The 7,500-nt window shown below is 33.1% G+C and overlaps 1 protein-coding gene across 8 annotated transcripts in view; it reads right to left on the bottom strand.

The window, feature by feature from the left end:
• dlg1 (discs large 1) overlaps positions 1 to 7,500 on the bottom strand; it is a 671,410-nt gene that overhangs the window by 165,215 nt on the left and 498,695 nt on the right. The window lies entirely within an intron of this gene.

Below are 7,500 nucleotides of genomic sequence, written 5' to 3'. Positions count from 1 at the left end.
GGCAATGGCTGCTGATGACTATAGGCTCCTCCAAAGCCCCCATGAATGGCAGAGGCAAGGGACAGTATCATTGACCTATCAAGCAGGACAATGACCTACAGACTGACCATATATACATATGATCAGCACCCAAGCCCCCTCTCCACCAAAGCTAGGACCAAGGAGGTCAGGCAATGGCTGCTGATGACTCTGCAGATAGACCTATAGGCTCCCCAAAGCCCCATCCCTAGCTAACAAGGATAGTGAGGCTGCAGCGACCAAAGAAACTAACGAATTTGAGAGGGACTTGAACCCCAGTCAGGACGTTACCACATCGGCCACCAAAAACCCCAGACACATTTGAAGAATTTTACTGCAAATGTACATTATCAGAACACTAAAGAAATGACACTTCAATTTCCTTTTGCAAGACTTTTTCAGTCTTTCTAATTAAGTGGTATATTGTAAAATCTCAGTCCTGCTAATTTAGTCTTGCAACCATCAGTAACTATCAATGATTGGTTGCGTTTTTACACAGAAAATCCCTTTATAAATACTTTGATAGCTTGATTTATAACACTCATTTCAAACATTATTGACTTGCATAACTGCTATCACTAATAACTACGCGACCAACAGAATATAACAATGCTACTAATATTCCAAATCCCTTGATAAGAAAATAAAACCTCAATTTCTTACTTTTTCCAGAGAACGATATCATTAGCTATAAATCTTACAGTTTATTAAAACTATATACACAAAGGTACGCCAGAAAATAAACCAGCTTATCAAACATATTCCTGTTCAGTACACGGAAAAATCTCCATACGTTTTCTATGGGAAAGAAAGGGACGTGAAGGACCCTTCACTTCATCCCCTACTATAGAGACATCTTTTTTACTCTCTTGCATTGTACTGCACACATCTGCTTCCTCTACAACCCATACAATGGATAGAATAATTTTGCAGGAGAGAGAGAGAGAGAGAGAGAGAGAGAGAGAGAGAGAGAGAGAGATTCCGTTTGTATTGTTTTCTTCGTATTTAACTCAAGCTATTATTTCTCCTTTATAATGGGACGAGAACAAAAAGACGAAGCTGATATCTGGTATTTTTACCACCAATACATGAATACCCAAAAGACCATTTTCTCTATTTAAATACATAAAACAACACGCATAAAAATCAAATTCTTCATTTTTCCTACAGGACGTGAAAATTAATGATAATACTATATTTGTTATCATCTACCAATCGCTAGAAAAATTAGAAAAAATAAAACAAAAAAGGAGGTAATGCTTTCCAATTTGTTTTACATTTACTGTAATTCAAAATCAAGACAACTATTAAAATATCTACAAAATAAATCAAAATCAAGACAACTATTAAAATATCAACAAAATAAATCAAAATCAAGACAACTATTAGAAAACCAACAAAATAAATCAAAATGAAGACAACTATTAAAATATCTACAGAATAAATCAAAATCAAGACAACTACTAGAATACCTACAAAATAAATCAAAATCAAGACTATTAGAATATCTACAAAATAAAATCAAGACAAATATTAAAATATCGACAAAATAATTAAAAATTAAGACAACTATAAGAATATCTACGAAATGAATCAAAATCAAGACAACTAATAAGATATCCACAAAATAGAACTATGGACAAAAAAAAAATTAACTCAAATTTTACAAAATTAAACCTATCTTGGAAAACCTCTTAAGTGCAATCAATAAAAAAGCCACATAAATGTAATTCTAATCTATTTTCGCTCAATACCTTGGTTAACGAAGCCAACAAAATCTTATATACTTTCACGGAAACTTCCGATTCCCAGAGGTCAGAAAACTTTGTTATTTTCTAACAAAAACGAGAATCCTGTCACACTGTCGTATCCGGAAATTAATAAGCTGTCATTTATGCGTGAATATTTTAACAACTGCCAATTCATACAGGTTCAAGTGGGGGGAAACCTATTGGGAATGACACAATGCATCAAAAGATTCATTGATATTCACAGGATTGAAATTCAAGATATGATTATTTTTTCACATTTTGAGGAGAATTTCTGTAAAAACTGGTAGGCATCGTGGGCTTATATATTATTATTATTATTATTACTATCCAAGCTACAACCCTAATTGGAAAAGCAAGATGCTATAAGCCCAGGGGCTCCAATAGGGAAAAATAGCCCAGTGAGGAAAGGAAATAAGGAAATAAATAACTGAAGAGAACAAATTAACAATAAATCATTCTAAAAAAAGTAATGTCAAAAGAGATATGTCATATATAAACTATTAACAACGTCAAAAATAGATATGTCATATATAAACTATAAAAAGACTCATGTCCGCCTGGTCAACAAAGAAACATTTGCTCCAACTTTGAACTTTTGAAGTTCTACTGATTCAACAACCCGATTAGGAAGATCATTCCACAACTTGGTAACAGCTGGAATAAAACTTCTAGAGTACTGCGTAGTATTGAGTCTTATGATGGAGGAAGGCCTGGCTATTAGAATTAACTGCCTGCCTGGTATTACGAACAGAATAGAATTGTCCAGGGAGATCTGAATGTAAAGGATGGTCAGAGTTATGAAGAGTCCGTGTCAACAATAATTATGTTTATTTGGAAATGTAAGGAGTGAAATTCAGGTCGATATAATGCTTCTTTTTCCAAGTTTTGAGGAGCATCGCTATTAAAACTGGAAGACTTCGTGGACTTATATAAAGCAAGAGCCCGTGTCAACAGTAATGAATTCCTGTAAAAACTGACAGACTTCGTAGGCTTATATATAGCAAGAGTCCGCGTCAACAATAACTGGGTTTATTTGGAAACGTAAGGAGTGAAATTCAGGTCGATATAATGCTTCTTTTTCAAGTTTTGAGGAGCATTTCTATAAAAACTGGAAGACTTCGAGGACTTATATAAAGCAAGAGCCCGTGTCAACCACAATTGGATTTTTTGAAACGGTGCTGAGTCGCCGATCATAACTAATTTGTTTCTTTGCAAGCATCTTCCCTCAGGTGAACAAAAATCGACAAATGGTTAAATGCGTTCCACTTCACAAGATAACGAGGTAAAGACCCATCTTTAGACGATCAAATTTACGCCTGGGTTAGAGTTTTCTTGCTTGAGGGTATACTCGGGCACACTATTCCGGCAGTTTCCTTTCCTCACTGAGCTATTTTCACTTGATAAAGCCTTGGACTTAATGATGATGATGATGATGATGATAATAATAATAATAATAATAATAGTAATAATCAAAATAATATATATATATATACATATATATATATATATGTATATATATATTATTTTGATATATATATATATATATATATATATATTGCAGATGAAGACCCCATTCATTCTGGAAAATAAATAACTATCAGTTAACCCAAAGAAATCAGGACACAAACTATGCCCTTCTATCCACACAAATAATACTGTTCCCAAAAGTTCTACTTTAAATTATTTCTTATGATTGCCTCTCGGATCTTTCTCCTCCATACGGACAGCAGATTTTTTCCAGAATACTTTTTAATAACAAAGTAAGACCTTCAAATTTCAGGAAAGAGATATGCAATAAATTCTAAGCAAATAACACTCTAAGATATATAGGTCTTGGTTAACCTCAGAATCTCTATAGTTCACCAAACGTTCAGCGGCTGGGCTCCACAAGGCATTAGAAGAGTTGGAACACCCAGGCCAACATGGCTGAGGACTATAAGGCACGAAGTAGGTTTCTGATTTATGTCAAATTTCCTAAGCATCAAAGAATTATTTCCTCCTTCAAGTGAACAGAAATCATCATCAAATCAATACCGAAAAAATTAAAATCTAAACTTCCCAGAAAAAAATTCTAAATAAATAACACTCTAAGATAAGTAAGTCTTGGTTAACCTCAGAATCTCTATAGTTCACCAAACGTTCAGCGGGGGCTCCACAAGGCACTAGAAGAGTTGGAACACCCAGACCTACATGGCTGAGGACTAGGAAGCACAAAGTAGGTTTCTGATTTATGTCAAATTTTCCTAAGCATAAAAAAATTCTTTCCTCCTTCAAGTGAACAGAAATCATCATCAAATCAATACCGAAAAAAAAGAAAATCTAAACTTCCCAGAAAAAAATACCACAATTCAAAACTTTTTAGAAAACCTACAATGATTCTCAAAACCACCAATTTCTAACTCGGCATCTTAAAACATTATTCGTCCAAAACCGAGTTTCCTCTCACTTTTCTTTAGGAACTAATTAACTGGGATGAACTGTTTGTTTGTGTGTGACTAACCTTCGCTTCTTCAAGTCTGGAGCTATATCCTGTTACAAATTACAAGGGTCTTTTTTCTATGTACTGTAATAACTGGATACATTCAAGCATTTGAGAAAAAATAAGTTTCTAAATTATGATGAGAGAGAGAGAGAGAGAGAGAGAGAGAGAGAGAGGTGAGAGAGAGAGGAGAGAGAGAGAGAGAGAGAGTCGTATAAAATATTAAATCAACTACAAAAATGTTATCAAAATTCAGGCAAATTACACATACGTGTTTTTTTTTTTATTTTTACAAAAACTTTGTATCAATCACTACCAATTTCAGTTAAAGGATCAGAGAGAGAGGAGAGAGAGAGGAGAGAGAGAGAGAGAGAGTGTATCGTATAAAACCTTAAATCAACTAATTTTTTTTTTTTCAAAATTCAGGCAAATTACAAAAACATTTTTTTTTTTACAAAAACTTTGTATTAATCACTACCCATTTCAATTACAGGATCAGAGAGAGAGAGAGAGAGAGAGAGAGAGAGAGAGAGTGTGTGTGTGTGTATCGTATAAAACTTTAATCAACTACAATTTTTTTTTCAAAATTCAGACAAATTACAAAAACATATTTTTTTTTTACAAAAACTGTATTAATCCCTACCCATTTCAATTACAGGATCTGAGAGAGAGAGAGAGAGAGAGGAGAGAGAGAGAGAGAGTGTGTGTATCGTATAAAACTTTAAATCAACTACATTTTTTTTTCAAAATTCAGACAAATTACAAAAGCATATATTTTTTACAAAAACTGTATTAATCACTACCCATTTCAATTACAGGATCTGAGAGAGAGAGAGAGAGAGAGAGAGAGAGAGAGAGAGAGTGTGTGTATCGTATAAAACTTTAAATCAACTACATTTTTTTTTTCAAAATTCAGACAAATTACAAAAGCATATATTTTTTACAAAAACTGTATTAATCACTACCCATTTCAATTACAGGATCTGAGAGAGAGAGAGAGAGAGAGAGAGAGAGAGAGAGAGAGAGAGAGTGTGTGTATCGTATAAAACTTTAAATCAACTACATTTTTTTTTTCAAAATTCAGACAAATTACAAAAGCATATATTTTTTACAAAAAACTGTATTAATCACTACCCATTTCAATTACAGGATCGGGGAGAGAGAGAGAGAGAGAGAGAGAGAGAGAGAGAGACTGCAAGCGTCAAACCTTCAGAATAAAGGAAAATAGAATACAGATGACTAAAAGAACGTCTTTTATTACATCTGTGGCTGGTGGTGTTTTTAAGAAGGTCGGCGAATAATATAGTTTGCAACATGATGCACGACGGTCTCATGCTGGGTCTCTGGTTTCTCGTCTACCTCGTCTAGTTTCCACGTGGTCTAATTGCATTTGGTGGTACAGTTTCTTCTGTTAATAGGAAAATGTACCAAAGGATATGTATGGAGAGAGAGAGAGAGAGAGAGAGAGAGAGTGAGTTGTGTCGTATCAAACGTTATATCAATTACATGAAATCTATCAAATTTCAGGCAATATGGAAAATCCGTTAATCACACATACAAATCTTTTTACAAAAAACTTACATTGTAATTACTATCAGCCCAGAGAGAGAGAGAGAGAGAGAGAGAGAGAGAGAGAGAGAGAGTTGTGTGGTATCAAACGTTATATCAATTACATGAAATCTATCAAATTTCAGGCAATATGGAAAATCCGTTAATCACACATATAATTTTTTTACAAAAACTTTACATTAATAACTATCCATTGTAATTACTGACAATCAGTCCTCTGAGAGAGAGAGAGAGAGAGAGAGAGAGAGAGACTTGTGTCGCATAAAACCTTAAATCAACTACAAAAATTTTATAAAAAATCAGGCAAATTACACAAACATGTTTTTTTTTAACATAAATTTTGCATCAATCACTACCCATTTCAATTACCAGATCTGAGAGAGAGAGAGAGAGAGAGAGAGAGACTTGTTTCGTATAAAACCTTAAACCAAATACAAAAATTTTATCAAAATTCAGGCAAACTACACAAACATATTACAAAAACTTTGCTTTAATCCATATCAATTGCAATTACAAACTATCTCACGAGAGAGAGAGAGAGAGAGAGAGAGAGAGAGAGAGAGACTTGTTTCGTATAAAACCTTAAACCAAATACAAAAATTTAATCAAAATTCAGGCAAACTACACAAACATATTACAAAAACTTTGCTTTAATCCATATCAATTGTAATTACAAACTATCTCACGAGAGAGAGAGAGAGAGAGAGAGAGAGAGAGAGAGAGACTTGTTTCGTATAAAACCTTAAACCAATACAAAATTTTATCAAAATTCAGGCAAACTACTCAAACATGTTATTACAAAAAACTTTGCACTAATCACTACCAATTGTAATAACAAACTATCTCACGAGAGAGAGAGAGAGAGAGAGAGAGAGAGAGAGAGAGAGAATCTTCCGTATCCTAACCAATTTTTTTTTTCACACCACAAGTGCATAACGGGATCTCTCCGGTCCCTCCATCATGCTATGTAATAACAACCCTTGGGAACTCTGAGTCTCCGGATGCTTTCCAGATGAGAGGAATGATGCGCAGAAGGTGAAAAAAAACACTACATTATTAAAAATTACGGTTTTTGTATTGCTTCCTCGATCATTAAAGTCTAATGAAATCCCTTTCTTGGTCGAAAATAATTATTGTTTCCTCTTAATATTGATTTATGAAATTTTAATTTTTTATGAAAGTTTATCTTTTAGTTATGAAAATTATTTTTTTTTATGAAAATTAACTTTAATTTATGAAAATTAACTCTGATTTATGAAAATCTATTTTTGAATAATGAAAATTTAATTCTGATTTAGGAAAATCTAAATTTGATTAAGAAAATTTAATTTCTATGGTACAACAGCGAATTTAAATACTAGGTTTTAATAAAGTTTCTATGGCACAACAACGGATCTAAATAAGTTTCAATAAATTTTCTAGGGTACAACAACGAATTTAAATAAGTTTCAATAAATTTTCCATGGTCCAACAGCGAATTTAAATAAGTTTTAATTATAAGCAAAACCAAAAATAAGTTATCACGATCACCCAAAATAATGAAACAGAAATGAACAACCCTTAACAACTATAACGGCATCAACAAACAACTAAAAAACAAAAGGCATCAACAAATAACTAACAATATCATCATCTTTTCGTAACACGGTATTATCCTCACAT

This window comes from Palaemon carinicauda, chromosome 27 (genome assembly GCF_036898095.1).
Source record: "Palaemon carinicauda isolate YSFRI2023 chromosome 27, ASM3689809v2, whole genome shotgun sequence".
Classification (NCBI taxonomy): Eukaryota; Metazoa; Arthropoda; class Malacostraca; order Decapoda; family Palaemonidae; genus Palaemon; species Palaemon carinicauda.
Note: the sequence above shows the minus strand (reverse complement) of the source record. Positions and strands in the feature narration are given on the sequence as shown.